The following is a 15,971-nucleotide window of genomic DNA, read 5'->3' as shown; positions in this document are numbered from 1 at the left end:
AAATATAGGATGCCCTATTTCTTGTAGTTTACAGTCCGGTTGATGACTAGGTTTTGGATTCATGGGCTTCGTTTCACACCACGTCACACCAATCATGTAGAATTATGTTGATGGTGATTTTGGTAAGGTGTAAAAGGTTGATGGAGAAGCACTGGATCTAGTAGGATTTGGAGATGTGCACATCGTACTCCTAAACAGGCATGTGTGGACTTTGAAAAAAGTGAGACACTCCCTAGTTGAAGCAATAGCTAATATTTGTGGCACAGCTTGACGATAGCGGTCATTTGGTTATCTTCTCGGGAGGTGATGATAGGTGTGATGGTTTTGGCTCGTGCTCAGAGAAAAAATACTCTATATACGACATTCAGACCAAGTGATATGATTTATGTCACTGAAGTAAAGAATAATATAAAGTTGTAGCGCAATAGGCTTGGTCACATGAATCAGAAGGGGAAGTCATTTTTGAACGTGAGGTTAGGGAAGCAAAAGAGGGTCAATTTTGTAGTTCCTCATGAATCTAAATCTGAAAGCCTGGGTAAATTTTCTGAGACCACAATGCAAAGCAAAGGAATCAAATTTGGGGGGAAAGTGTGTCTAGTGATCTAGGATCATCTACATACAATTTATGCTCGCAAAGCTTCCTGGATGACCAGACCTCCGTAGCGGTATTCATCCACATTGAACTATATCCTACTGACTAAAAGTGGGAAACCATAAAACTACATAGAGATCTTCCAAGATGGGAGTTCTAGAAAATGGGAGTCAGCTATGAAGAAGCTAATTGGACTTCAAAGGATGAAGCAAGCACTGGACATCAACTGAAGACTGAACAAGATGGTAGTAGGAGGAGGGGTCGATTACCCAAGTCAAAGAATGAGGGCTCAACTATTGGTTCTTTGATCTGTGCTAAAGTCTATATGAGACTAGATATTCTAGTGCAATGGGAGTTGAGACTTACCCTACAGATGTGTTGATTTATGGTGCTACATGTGAGAAGTTGAAGTTATGAACAACTTTAGTTGGTCTTCTAGCTTGTATACAAGGGTAGAGGTGGAGGATTTATGTTTTCGGGCCAGATGGTGATGTGTTGGTTGTATCAATGGGATATTGTTAGGCTTCTAGAGCTTGGATTATTCTTGTGGTGGCCCGATTTGAAGACCCGACCTGATAATAATTCAATACGATTTTTTGGTAGGGTTTCATTGAGGCTTGGGCCGATAGTCCCAAGCCGAAGCGAAACACCAGACAGAAAGTTCTCTCGATGTTCGTACGACAAATTACTCGAGCAAAACTCAAGCAAGGATTTCGTTCAACACTTGCTCGACATGTCGCTTGAGTAGACATTAGATACAGAGTTCGCTCGATGCTCCCTCGAGCCAATAACGTGATAATTGTAAAATTAGAGTTTAGGCCCCTTCGGCTTAGCCTAGCCCATATATATACATATATATTTTAAATACAAAAATTTTCTTTAATAAAACGACATTGTTGTATCTTATTTTAAAAAAAAAAAACAAATAAACGTCGAAAACGATGTTATTTCAGGGTTAGGTTTAACACTCTTTATTTCCCATCATTCTCTCTCTTTCCTCACTGGCGCTCTCAATCTCTCTTCCTCCCCCCCTTCATTATCTCTTGCACTCTCTCCCTCTCTCTAGCATGGCGGTACACCCGTCCTCTTCTCCTCCTCACCTCCTTCTTGAAGCATGAATGACTGTGGGTTTTCGAAGAGACCCACGACCTTTCATGGCCATTTTTCATATATGTTTTGTTTTTGTTGGTTTGGATTTGTTTTTCTTGTTTTCCGATTTGATGGTTTTCGGTTGTTTTGGATTTTTTTTTTTTTTTGGTTGTGGGTAGGCGGGTGGGGTGGATGGTTGTGAGGGCCAATCTACCCACCATGGGCGATACTAAGGTACATGGGCCCCAACTTTCCCCTTTACCTTTGCAGGGCGGGGGCGGGAAAACCTTCACCTTAAAACATAATAGTAGCTATAATAATAAACTTTTGAGTTCTTGGTAACTTTGTATGAAAATGAAAACTACTTATTTGAGGATTTATTAGCTCCCACAAGGTATCTCATAAGAAGAGCAAAACAAACAAGTAGCTTGACTAAAATTTTCTTTGCACCATTAGTCAATTAAGAATATCATCAACGAAAAATAAAATGTAATTGGAAGATAGCCCTTATGGCCTTTACAAGGCAGTTCATTCCATAGATTTTTAATCCACCTACCCAGAACTTCTTCACTTAATATGAAAAGAAAAGAAGATAACGGATCATCTCGACGTAATCCTCTATTTGAAGGAAAAATCACTCGATAGTGGAATTCAAGGAAATGCACTTTAGTAGCATAAAGCACCATTGCACCATAGAAATCCACCCGTTGAAGAAACTAAAAGCCTTCAAAACTTGACATAGATAAATCTTGCGTAAACCCTTGTAAAAAAGTAGCTCCCACTAAAAGAAATAGGCTTTTTTACAATTTTGAGATAAGGTTCACTTTTTTACAAAGGGACTTAGGCCTAAAGGAAGAGAAATCATTCAACCTATCCATTTTAGGTACTAGCCATATCATTTGTTGATATATATGTTATTTCGATTAGAATACAACCTAGATTAGGAGATCTTGCATTTATTTACATCCTTATTTCACTTAGCCTATTTCTCTATAAATAGGTAATCTCATTGACATAACATTCATTTAGAAAATATTGAAATCTTTTTCAAATTCTATTTTTACTTGTTTTGTTCATGACATCATAGCCACAAGTTCTATGTGGACTCTTTGAGTACATTTTTCAACTTTTTTTCCGGCAACACTATCCCCGCTCAATGCTTTCCAGCCTTCATCGCTCCTAGTTCTAAAATCAAATTTCAAAATCAAGTTCGCAAGGTATAAATTATCTGATTTATGAAAGACCTAATCGCATCCGCCGTCACATGTGCCACCATGGCCCACCACAACGTTTGGCCCTCAGGTTGAACAAGGCAAAAATTGAGTTGAACGAGACAAAAATTGAGACCAACAGAGGACGCACGTGCCACCCAAAGAAATTGCTCTCCATTCACATGTCAGCAGACTTCCCTGCGCAAATAAAAAACATCGAAGACACGTGTCTCCATCCCAGTGTGCCATGTCAACCCTAGATCCCACGCCTAGCATCACGTCAATAGCCCACGTCAGTAGTGCCACATCATTCGTTTGACCGTTGATTTTGAATATCGACCAGGTGCTTCCTACTCAATTTTTCACACTAGTTTCATATTTTCCGTCTAGTTTTGCATTGGACTTCTCTCAATAGCTCAAAGTTATTCTAATTTTGACCATAAATTTCATCTAATTGATCCTATATTGAATGGATCAAAATTCTTCTAATTGCGGACCCAAGATATGGAGGTTTTTCTATGAGGACATCGATTGTGGGGTTATGTGTCTGACAAAATCTCTCTACCTAAGCCTAAATATGATGAGATTGCAGGTGATTTTGCTTCACATGTTGAGGATTGGGATAACATGCACTGTAAGATACTTTCCTAGTTTATCAACACTTTAGTTCCTTCTATTCATAGTCTACTTCCAAAGCTTGGGATTTTCTAGCATGTCAATACAATCACACTCATGATGCTTCCTTGGAATTCCAACTTCAGACTAAAATTTATCAAATGCTCTTTGAAAAAGTATAAATGCAACCTCCACCTGGCAATGAGCATCCTCCTCACAAAGTTTGCCTCCTTCATCTTACTCTTTATGTTCTGAAACAAGCTCATTGTGCTTCGTTTGCAAATTCAATTCTTGCGCTTAGCCAAGTTTTGTTCCCAACTCATATGGCTCTGCACTGTTTTGCAGACCACTAATGCAGGTATTATTATCATCCTTCTATATGTTGACAATATGGTTATCCCCTCAAACGACATGATTATCACTATACATAATATTCATTCAGAAAATAAAGAAGTCTTTTTCAAATTCAAGCTTTACTTATTTTACTCATTACTAAAGCCATAAAATAATCAGATAAAGTAGATCCTTGAAAAATCAAAGTGACAGCCTCTAGGAGATCATTTCGAATAAAAAACTAGCGCTCAATGTATCAAAGGTAAATAAGAACCCATTTGGTTTCAGAGCTGAGTCAATGGGGGATCGAAAATACTTCTTCTTTAAGCTCCTCCAGAAAAGGCTTATCTAGCAACGTTACAACATACTCTGTAGTTACTTATTCAAGCGTTAAATTCAAAACATCAACTTGAATATCAACACCCTCATTTGAAAGATGATTCTGACAATAATCCACTGTTGTGGAGTGAATACATGACTTATTATCTGTCGTGGTCCCATCTGGTAATGCTAAAGAAGAGATGACAATCTTTTTTCTTTTATGAAGTAGCATCTTGTGGAAAGCTTTTGTGTTTTGATCCCCCTTTGGTAACCATTTCCAATAAAATTCCTCTTGTTACAAAGCTATAGCATATTGATTCTAAAATGTCTCAAATAGTACCTCCTCTGGTTCTGCCTGATTCAATTCAAGGTGAATTTTAGCTTCTTTGATTTTATCTCTTAACTCATTCAAGTTTTTGAAAATGTTATCAAAAATCTACACACTCTAGCTTTTTAGTGCCCATTTTAGCCAACGAAGGGGTTTGTTATTCTTGTACTTTACTTAGAATTAACTGTTTGTATTATTTTTTTTAATAAGGCCAGAACATCATGGCCTAATGGGCAATTTTCATAATACGAAAAAAACATTTAGAACTAATTCAAGAATGAAAAAGACCTATACCCTTATATATTTAGAGTCAGTAGTATGAAGGCACATGCAAGATACCCCTATAAAAACTATTCAAATTTTGAGAAAAATAAAATAAAATAAAACTAGAAGTGATGTTTTCAAAACACATGGGAGGCAAGTTCTTGGACTCAGGGGTGAGCAGAGAATGCACGCATGGAAAAAGGATGGGAGGACAGAAAAAGAACCTAGGATGTCAAAAAGGATGGAAGCATGAAGAAATGATACTCAGGCAGAAAAAGAACCTAGGACCTAAAAAGGATGAAATCACGAAGAAATGATGCTCGGAAGGAAAAATGAACTTAGGATGAAAAAATAAGGTAGGATCAACAAATGAACATAAGGCGGAAAAATGTCATTGGACAAAAAGATGTGGTAGGATGGAAAAATAAAACTAGGATGAAAAAATTAAGGGAAAAAAAACTTTGTACGAAAAAATTAAGGTAGGAAGACAAAATGTGGTAGGATGGAAAAATGTGGTAGGAGTGAAAGTGAAGGTACAATAGAAAATGAAAGATAGCAAAAAAACAAGAAGCACGGACGAAAAAATGAAGGTAGGATGAAAGAAATGTACATAGGGCAAAAAAAATGATGGAAGGAAGGAAAATAGTTTTCTTGAAACATTTTTCTTCATATTTTCAAATCTAAGATTCTTATTTGTGAACTTGTTTTGCATCACTCTTAGACAACTCTTGAAGGTTAGGATTAACTCAACTCATATCATATGAACCAAAGGCATGTCAATGCCAACTAAACCACCAATCTGCACCCTTGGAAGGAAAATGAAGTGCAAGACTGAAAAATGAAGCCCTTGGTTTATGTAGAAGTCTTCCTCACATCCTAAAGCTTGAGCAAATTCTACCGGCTACACAGTTAATGCTCATCAAAGGGTGAGCATAAAAAAATATATAGTGATGTTTGCAAGTGCTCACACCTTTGCACAAGGAATTTGCACCTCGAGGGTGGATCACGACCAAAAAGTACTCACACATGGGCCAAGCAAAGAGTTCTCATTCCTTTGGGCGAGTAAACGCATGTACATTCCTATGGGCAAGCGAAAGTTTACTTGTACCTATAGGGTGAGCAAAAGTGCATTTTCGAAATCACCCTTACTTCTGTGTTTCTATACACTTATTTGTGTCTCTTCCATGATCAGCAACTTTTTGGAGATTTTTTGTTGTCAATGGTTTTGAAGATTTCTGGTTTGATGGTTTGATTTGAACTAGGGGTGTTTCTATCTAGTTAAATTTTGTAGTGGTAGTATCTTTGGTTATGTAGTACGGGCATTTTAGCACAACCTTGAAACTGTAGTAGGGGGCGCGCTGGTTGGATCAGTATCTTTAGTAGGGATATTTCAGTCCATGATGGAATCTGTGGAGGGGAAATTTGGGCCAAGTAATCACATGAATTGCTACGAGTTAAGGTCTAAACTTGCTCTTTTATTATCGATAGATGTTGTACAGTACTAATACCACCATCTCACTTTATGAATGTGGCATTTTCGGTTACTTTTGAATCATCTTATACTATACATTCTCCATTTGACGTCGGCATGAGACTCCTTGCCAAGAATTCTTGGGAGATACAAATCTCTATCAAAAGACAAACTAATTTGCGTTAGTGGAAAAAGGGGAGAAGTCTTCTCTCTCTTTTCCATTAGTGGAAAGATAGGAGAAGTGGGTAGTACTATACCCAAGAAAGATTCTAACAGTTTTGTGGTAGAACAGGGTGGGTTTAAGAGGAAGACCTCTAACAGTGTACGATGGTGCAGGGGTGGTGTAAGGTGGTCAACGAGAAGGCTCAACAGCGCAAGGTGGCAGGAAGATTCGAGGGGAAGGATTCTTTGTCATATCTTTGTGGATTGAGGGAGGAGTTAGTTGTATCTCTTACGTAAAAGGAGTGTTTGAGGTAGTAGAGAGTGGAAGAAGGTTGATGACGATGGAAAATTCTGAGAAACAGAGGGACAAGCTTAGGCTAACTAATGAGGGAAAAATGAATGTTGAGCTAGGTGAGGATATACCTAAGGAAATAAGGAGCAAGGGAGAAAGAAGCCTAGTTGGAAAACTGTGGTTGGAGAGGAAGATAAGTTCTGGAGTGATGGAATCCACGATGGCCAAGGTTTGGAAACTTAGTAGGGCAGCAAAGTTTTTAGAGGTAGAGAAGAATTTATTTGTAATTACATTTGCAAACCATGCAGACAAACAAAGAGTGTGGGAAGGGAAGCCATGGCTATTTGACAATCAGTTGATAGATATGCTTTGATTGTGAGGAGCTATGGGTGCATATGTACAACTTGCCCCTGGCTTTTATGACAAAACAGAAAAGAGAAAAGCTGGGAAACACAGTAGGGAAGGTGATGGATATCGATGTGAAGGGAGATGGAAGTAGATGGGGAAACTACCTAAGGGTCCTCATAGAAATGGACTTAACAAAGACTCTGGCAAGGGGAAGAACCATCTCAGTACAGGGCAGTAGCATGTGGATCTCATTCAGGTATGAAAAACTACAATTCCTATGCTTCTCATGTGGTAGGATAATCTATGATTCTAAGGGTTGTAGCGAGAAAAAATATTTGAGTGGAGGGAGTAGTGAAAAGGAGGAGCAGTTTGGGGCTTGGTTAAGAGTGACCTCAGTTGGGAGGAGAAAGAGTAGTCATGATTATAGTGGAGCTAATAGAAGAATGGGCCTTGGAGAGTGGAGGTAGGGGAAGAGGTGGAGTCGAGCCATAATGGAGGAAATGAGAACTAAGAGAAGAGAAGAGGATGATGCAGGTGATGAGTAACGCTACTGATGATGATGAGAAGCAAATGAGTGAAGGGGCTGAGGAAATTGGGGGTGATAGTGGTCTCAAGGATACTGATGGGGTTAATAGGATTGAGGAGGTAGTGAAGGAGTCATAGGGTAGTGAGGTAGGTTGAAAATAAGATATGAGAGTCAAGGAAGTTGTGAAGGAAACACAGATTAATGAGATAGACTTAATAGAAGAGGTGAGGCTGGAGAAGGATGAGGTTCTGAAGGAAAAAGGAAAATCTGGAAAAAAACTAGGGCTAGCAGGGAGGGACCCAAGGGAAGCCTTGTGAGAGGGTTGAGCAAATGGGGATGGAAAAGAAGAAACAAAAATTGAAAAAAAAAAGGGCTGGAATGAAGAGTACAAGAAGGATTGGCGGAGGCTATTAAACAGCCCTGCCAAGCATTATGAAAATACTAAGTTGGAACTGGCGAGGGTTTGGCAACCCTCAGACAGTTCAAGACCTCTGTTATTTAGTGGAGGAAAAGTTGCCTAGGGTGGTGTTTGTGATGGAGACTAAATTGAAGACAAACAAGTTGGATGGCATAAGAAAGAGGCTGAGGATGGAGGGGTTTGGGGTGGAATTGAATGGAAGAATGGGTGGTTTAGTGTTGTTTTGGAAATAAGAATGTATGGTGGAGATACTGAATTTTACATAAAGGCACATATGTGCTTGGATATGTGACAATGAAGGGAGGAAAAAATGGCTTTTAACAGGGTTTTATGGGCAACCCGAGACTAGTAAGAGACAAGTGGCTTGGAATTTGTTAACTTCTCTCATGCCTTCTGGTAACAAAGGATGGTGTGTCATTGGTGATTTTAATGAAATACTCACAAATGATGAAAATGAAGGTGGAAGGCCTAGAGGAGATAATTTTATGAACAACTTTAGGAATGCATTAGAGGCTGGAAGGTTATCTGATCTAGGGTGGAAAGGAGACAAATTCACTTGGAGTAATAGGCATGGAAATGACACTTTTACAAAGGAAAGGTTGGATATAGTGGTTGCTAACAAAGAATGGATTTGCTAACAAAGAATGGATTGAGTCATAGAAGGAGATTAATGTGGAGATTCTAGTGGCCAGGACTGCTATATGTGGTGGTAGGAACTTCAAGTATGTGGCATGGTGGGCTACAAAAACAGATTGTGAGAGAGTGGTGAGGGAGGGCTAGCAGCAAACAGATTTGGGAAGAGGGCCATTTGAGAAACTGAAAGGGTTGATTAATGGGTGTACTGGGTCTTTGAAAAGGTGGAGCAGAAATAAGGTGAGAGAAACTACTGAAAAATCTGAGGTTTTAAAGCATTTATAGATGGATGAAGGGAGCCATAATGCTACAGAGATCAGAAAGATTCAAAAAGAGTTGGATGGCTTGCTTGAGCAAGAGGATTTGAAGTGGAGACAAATGGCTAAAAGGCATTGGTACAAGCATGGAGATAGAAATACTAAATCTTTACATGCTTGTGCCAATCAGAGGAAGAGCAAAAATAGGATCTTTCAGATTTACAATAAACAAAGATGCAAGCTGACCAGTAGGGAGGATATAGAAGAAGCTTTCAATGATTATTTTAAGAAGCTGTTCATTTCTACAAAACCAACTCAAGAGGAGTTAAATGATTGCTTAAGGGTAATGAAGCCAAGAGTGACTGAGGAGACAAATAAAAGCTTATCAAAAGCATTCAACATAGCTGAAATTGAATTGGCAATCAAACAAATGGCTCCATTGAAATCCACTGGACCAAATGATTTAGGGGCTTGTTTTTATCAGAATCACAAGAATATTGTGGGTGATAAGGTGTGTGAACCTGTATTAGAGTTCTTAAATGGAGGAAGATTAGATAGAAAGATAAACTATACCTATATAGCCCTTATTCCTAAAGTTAAAAATCCAGCTGTTATTAGTGAGTACAAACCAATCAGTCTGTGCAATGTCGTCTATAAAATTGCTTCTAAAGTCTTGGCTAACAGATTTAAGAAGGTGTTAGCAATGATTATTTCCCTAACACAGAGTGCTTTCATTTCAGGAAGGTTGATTACTGACAACATTATGGTGGCTTATGAGGCCCTCCATGCTATGAAGACTAGATTAAAATGAAAGGTTGGGTCTATGGTTGTTAAACTGGACATGTCTAAAGCATATGATAGGATTGAATGGTGCTACCTAGAGGCTGTTATGAAGCAACTTGGGTTTTGTGAAAAATGGATAAATCTTATCATGGAATGTGTGTCTATTGTGTCTTACTCAGTCTTAATAAATGGTAAGCCAGGGAGGATAATTTTTCCAAAGAGGGGTTTGAGACGAGGGATCTCATCTCCCCTTATCTGTTCTTAGTGTGTGCAAAAGAATTGAGCTCTTTGCTTAATTCTTTTGATGCAAGTGTACTAACAAGAGGTGTGCCAATGACAAAAGGGGGCACTAGGATAAATTATTTGCTCTTTGCAGATGATTGTGTCTTATTTGGTAGGGCAAAAGGTGAGGAATGGCAAAATCTAATGGGATTACTAAAGATCTATGAGATGGCCTCGGGAGTTTCTAAACAAAGAAAAAACATCAGTTTTCTTTGGCTCAAAAACTAAGGCTGAGGACAGGGTTTTAATTTTGAAGGAGGGGGGATCTGTGGCTTGTGGATGTTATGAAAAATACCTTGGTTTGCCTTGCCCTCTATGGTTGGGAGATCCAGATATAATACTTTTAAAAGAATTAAAGACAAAATTTGGCAGAAAATTAACTGTTGGAAGAATAAGCTTTTGTCACCAGCAGGTAAAGAAGTTTTAATCAAAGTAGTGTTGCAAGCAGTACCCACCTATACGATGAGTGTGTTTAAATTGCCTAAGAACCTATTTAAAGATATTAATAGCATGTTTTCAAGGTTTTGGTGGGGCAATGCAGTTGGGGAAAAGAAAATATAGTGGCAGAGTTGAGAAAATATGGCGATTCAGAAAATAAAAGGAGACATGGGGTTTAGGGATCTTGAAAGTTTTAATACAACTTTATTGGCCAAACAAGCTTGGAGGTTTTTGCAGTTTCCTAATTCTTTGGTAGCTACTATATTTAGAGAAAAGTATTTTAAGGCTAAACACCTTCTGGATGCTAATTTGGGTTATAACCCACCTTTAATTTGAAGGAGTATTTGGTGTTCTTTGAACTTACTAAAGGAGGGGCTGAGGCGGAAAGTTGGGAATGGTAAAAGTATTTATGTGTGGGGTAACAAGTGGCTTAATTCTCCTTCATCATTCGGTGTTCAATCTCCTATCAAGATTCTTGATAGCAATGCAAGGGTATGAGATTTACTGAACTATGTTGGAAATGGTTGGAATGAAGAATTGGTGAGGGAAGTTTTCATAACGGAAGAAGCAGATCTGATATGCAGTACTAGCTTGAGTAAGTTAGGCTCAGATGACAAGTTGATTTGGTGGCCTTCTAACAAATGATATTTTATTGTGAGGAGTGCATTCTTTGTAGAGCAGGGCAGGAAAAGAGCACTTAAAGGTGAAACCTCTAGAGAGTGTGAAAAGGATATGAAATGGAAGAGTATTTGGGGAATGAATATGCCAGGAGGAGTCAAAGCATTCCTCTAGAAATTGGGGAATGACCTATTAGCTACAAAGAAAAACTTGTGGAAGAGGAAAGTGGTGGAGATTGCAGCCTGTCCAATCTGTGGTCAAGAGGAGGAGGAGACTGCTATGCATGTTGTATGGCAATGCCCAGCAGCAAGAGACATATGGGCTGTGTCCTTCAGAGCTGCTCAAAAGTGGCCCAGTGCAGAAGAAAACTTTCAACTGCTATGGGACAAGTTCATGGACAAATTGACTGATGAAGAGTTAGAATTTGCAGCTATCTTAACGCATTTGATATGGCTAAGGAGAAACTCTTTTATTTTTGAAGATAAATTCAAGGATCCTGGGTGTTTGGTAAGAACTTGCAATGTAATGATTGTATCAAATGGAGTAAAAGGGGGTGACAGAGCTAATCAAAGATGGCTAAAACCTATAAAAGGTTTCATCAAAGCCAATTGGGATGCTTCCCTTAGTAAAATAGTTTGGGACTAGGTATAGTCGTGAAAGATGACAATGGAGATATTATGGCATCATGTGCCTAGTACAAAAAGAACCTAGTCCAAGATCCTGTGGAGGCTGAAACTGTGGCACTTTGGCATGCAATGGAGTTGTGTAATACACTTGGCTTCAACAAAGTAATTCTAGAAGGAGAAGCAAAAGTGGTGGTGAAAGCAGTTCACAATGAGGAGAATCTTAAAGAAACTTTACACGGCTATGGTATTGTATTTTGAACTCACTTAATTCTATTTCATTACACAGTACCTATATACAACCCGAGAGGCCTAATTTTAGGCATTCAAAATACATAACTGAAAAAGGAAATTTACAATCACAATAAATGGCAATATTTACAGCAATAAGAAACTGATCCTAGAATCATGAGAAACACAGAAAAATCTGGCGATGTTTATGGTGGCAGCTGGACTTGAGTTGGCACTTGTTTGATTTCTTCAGTTTCCTTGATAAATCTGTCCTCTGCTGGCCATATAATCAAAGATGTCAAGATTGTTTTGAAGGAGAGAAGAGCATGGAGAGTGCAGCATATCAGAAGAGAAGGGAATGAAGTGGCTCATTTGCTAGCAAAAAATGCTTTGAAGTTTTATCAAGAGCAGATATGGATGGAGGACTGTCCAGCTTTTATTGATTTACAAGTTTTTAAAGATGCAAATTGTACTGGTTCAAATTCAGTTTGAGGTTTGATTAAAAAAAAAAAAGAATTCTTGGGAGATCTGACCTTTGGAAGTAGTCGCTAGATACATGATCTTGAGTCCCTAACTGAGCTAAACAATCTGTCACTAGTGCATTCACCTCCCACACAACCCACGCAATCCCTCCCCCACCACACCCACCCCATCAATAAACTTCGGGACTGATGCTATTTTATGTATATAGCCACTCCACCACAAACTCAAAATTCGATTCTAACTCGTTAACCATTTGTTAAATTCCAGCCATTAGTCTCCCTAGCTCATCTCGAACTGATACGTACGTATTTTTATTAGGTAAGTTTGGTCGTATATCTCCTACGTACGTTATGGCCAACTTAGGATTAGGTCTATGCAATATATTGTTTAAGAATAACGCCATGGGCTAGGAGTTGTTTAGAAATAGGACATTCCATTAGGAGTTATTTAAGAAGATGGAAATATGAATACGAGTTGGTTTATTAATTACTTGGTTAAGGTTGACTTTTAGGTATGAGAGTTTTGGTAGTTAGCTAGGAAGGAGGAGGGGTTAAGTGGAAGGGATGATTTTTGATAGCGAAGACCTTAGGTTAGGAAAGAAAAGTTCTGTTAACTTATTTTATTATCATACCATTAACGATCATCTCCCTTAAGGACAAGGCACCCATAAAATAATGAGGTTTCTTAATTAATTTGAATAATTATTATATATGATCCATGTGCGTGTTCCGCGAGGAGGCTAACTAGGGGAAGAAAAAATTAAGGTTTTAAAGAATATTTCATTATTTTATATATTAACGATCAAGAAAATTTCAATCTAGTTTGATCCCTTTAAAGTTAGTCGTAGTCGTCAAACTGTCGGCACTCACTCAGCTAAAGTATTGTCTGATTCACCAGAGTAAGAGCTTCTCAATTCTCAACTAATCTTCATGGATCAGATGCAACCCTTTCGAATGGCTAATTCAACCATACCTCTTTCACTGACCTCAAAGTTCATCCTCCCAGAGGACAAAAGACCACAACTTGCACAGATATCCTCCCTGGCCTCGGTTCCTGTCATTGACATGAATGATAATGGCAGCAAAAACGGTCATGATCTCGTAGTTCAGAAGATATCAAAGGCTTGTGAGGAATATGGCTTCTTTCAAATCATCAACCACGGTGTCCCTCAAGAAGTATGTGACAGAATGATGACTGCCATAACCGACTTCTTCGAATTGCCTCCTCAAGAAAGAGCAGAATTTGTCACGGAAGATCATACCAAGCAGGTAAAAGTTTTCCATTATAAAGTCAAGGTTGAAGGCCAGGAGAAAGTTTCAATGTGGAGTGAAACCTTCTCTCATCCTTGGCATCGGGTAGAGGATTCAGCCCATCTCTTGCCAAAAAACCCACCAAAATACCGGTATTAATTCTTCTTAATTGACATCTAAGACACACAAGCTCTAAATGTGGGTGTGGGCCGGGTGTGGGTGTGGGTGTGAGTATATATTCTGTGCTATATATGTCTAATACAGATTAATTTGAATTGATCACTAGGCTTTCCAGCTTGATTAAATAGTGAGGCTTTTGGTGAATATGCAAAGGAGGTTGGTACCTTGATCACTAGGCTTTCCAGCTTGATTTCCGTAGCGCTTGGGTTGGAAAAAGATTTCTTGCAAAAAAAACTGGGGGACCCACCCGCACTAAGAACACAAGCTAATTATTATCCACCGTCCCAACCCTGACCTTACATTGGGTCTGACTATTCACACTGATCCCCAAGCGCTCACGGTGCTCCAACAATCAGCAGGAGTGACTGGCCTCCAAGTCTTAAAAGATGGGGAATGGGTAGCAGTTGACCCCATTCCAAATGCATTTGTCATCAATCTGGGCGATCAGATGCAGGTAACTCCATCTCTGATTCTTTCTAATTACTTCACCCACAAAAAAATTTGAAAAAAAAAAAAAAAAGTCCTTAATATGAGCAGTGTAGTCATGACCTGTTAATTAATTAATTAATTACCCGATCGATTAAATAGTACTTGTGTCTGCAAATCTAATATTACCACTTTGTACATTATGAGATTGAATATTAATGCATGCTCAAATTGATAGTTTGGACTTTGGGGTATATCGAGATTAAATCATAAACGCTCGTTCCCGTGTTAATTGTGCAAGTACCAGCTAGCTAGCTAGCTAGGTGGGTGGGTCAACGTGGTTGTATATATATAGATGGTATTGGTAGCTACATTATGGATTATTAACGATTATATATATATATATATATATATAGAGAGAGAGAGAGAGAGAGAGAGAATATCTGTAGCATGACATGATACCATGCATGGATTTATGTGTGGGTTTAATTTCCATGCATGTAGGTTCTGAGCAATGGGAGATTTAAGAGTGTGCACCACAGGGCTGTAACCAACAAAACACAGCTACGAGTGTCTTTCGCAATGTTTTATGAGCCGAATCCGGAGACTGTGATTGGCCCAATTGAGGATTTGATCGACGAGGTGGAAAATCCTCCAATTTACGGCAGCTATCGTTATGCAGAGTTTATCCAAGAATTCTACAGGCAAGAAGGAACAAGGCGGATGGTGAAGGAAGTCTTCCAGTTAACAAAATAGGAGAATCCCTGTACCCTTCTTGTTTTATTAGAGTATTAATTAATTAGTAGACTCACGCGTTCAATGCTGAATTATTGTTGTGATTTCATAATAATAATGTGATATATAAATTTTAATAAATTGATTAATAAACTAAATCTCAATTAAATTATCTTTCTCTAAATGAAAGAATATTAATTTTTTTGTTCTTTTACAGGTTTTTTCCCTTTTGCTATACCTACGACATTATCGGTATTTGGTTAGATCCACGACCTTATAGTTCTCTTTTTTAGACATAACAGTTGAAGTACAAATCAATCGAACAATACCAGAAAGAGCAGTGCTGCTCTGCCGCCTGAGTAGCATCAGTACTCCATTTAACCGTTAGACCAATTTATCTTTTTTTTTATCATTTTAAAATATTTTTAAAAAATATAAAAAAAAAAATCAATACTCAAATAATCATTTCCTTAATTATTAAGTAAAGAAAAAAATTTAAAAAAAAAAAAAAAAGGTGTCAAAATGAGGGGGCAAATTGAGTGGGCACGTAACATTTTTCATACCAGAAACCAAAGTACTAGTATAGGTAGACTCCAGGATGATGTAAAACTGCAATATTGATCATTACCGACAAACCCTCGTTTTTCAGGGCAAGTGATGACCTGAGTGCTGCAACTAGGGTGTCTATAAAATCACAAAGTTGTCTCAATGCAAATATAATCTCCTTGTAAGTTTAAACAATAAACAACTCAACAAGTAATATGCGATGAGAATGAAATGATGTCTCTAAATGTATGCAATAGTAGATTAGAAAATTTCACGAGACTGCACTGATTTGCTATGAATCCACCAACCTGTGTGTCTTCCAGGGTAGGCTTGTGTTATCCAGAAATACATGAAACCATTGAAGTACACTAGAAAGTTTTGCAAATCTTTTTACTATGAGAAGTACTACAACTACAAATGAATTACATAAAAATAATCTTACAAACTAACGTGCCACCATGTGATCCGTCAAATCTGATTTACAATAAAAGTAATTTTACAATTTGACAAATCACA

At 38.2% G+C, this 15,971-nt stretch overlaps 1 pseudogene; it reads left to right on the top strand.

The window, feature by feature from the left end:
- LOC108989729 overlaps nt 1–14,930 on the top strand; it is a 31,246-nt pseudogene extending 16,316 nt beyond the window's left edge.
- Nucleotides 14,931–15,971: the final 1,041 nt, after the last annotated feature.

This window comes from Juglans regia, chromosome 13 (assembly GCF_001411555.2).
Source record: "Juglans regia cultivar Chandler chromosome 13, Walnut 2.0, whole genome shotgun sequence".
NCBI classification, from domain to species: domain Eukaryota; kingdom Viridiplantae; phylum Streptophyta; class Magnoliopsida; order Fagales; family Juglandaceae; genus Juglans; species Juglans regia.
The sequence above is the reverse complement of the archived record's forward strand: the minus strand, read 5'-3'. Positions and strand labels throughout refer to the sequence as shown.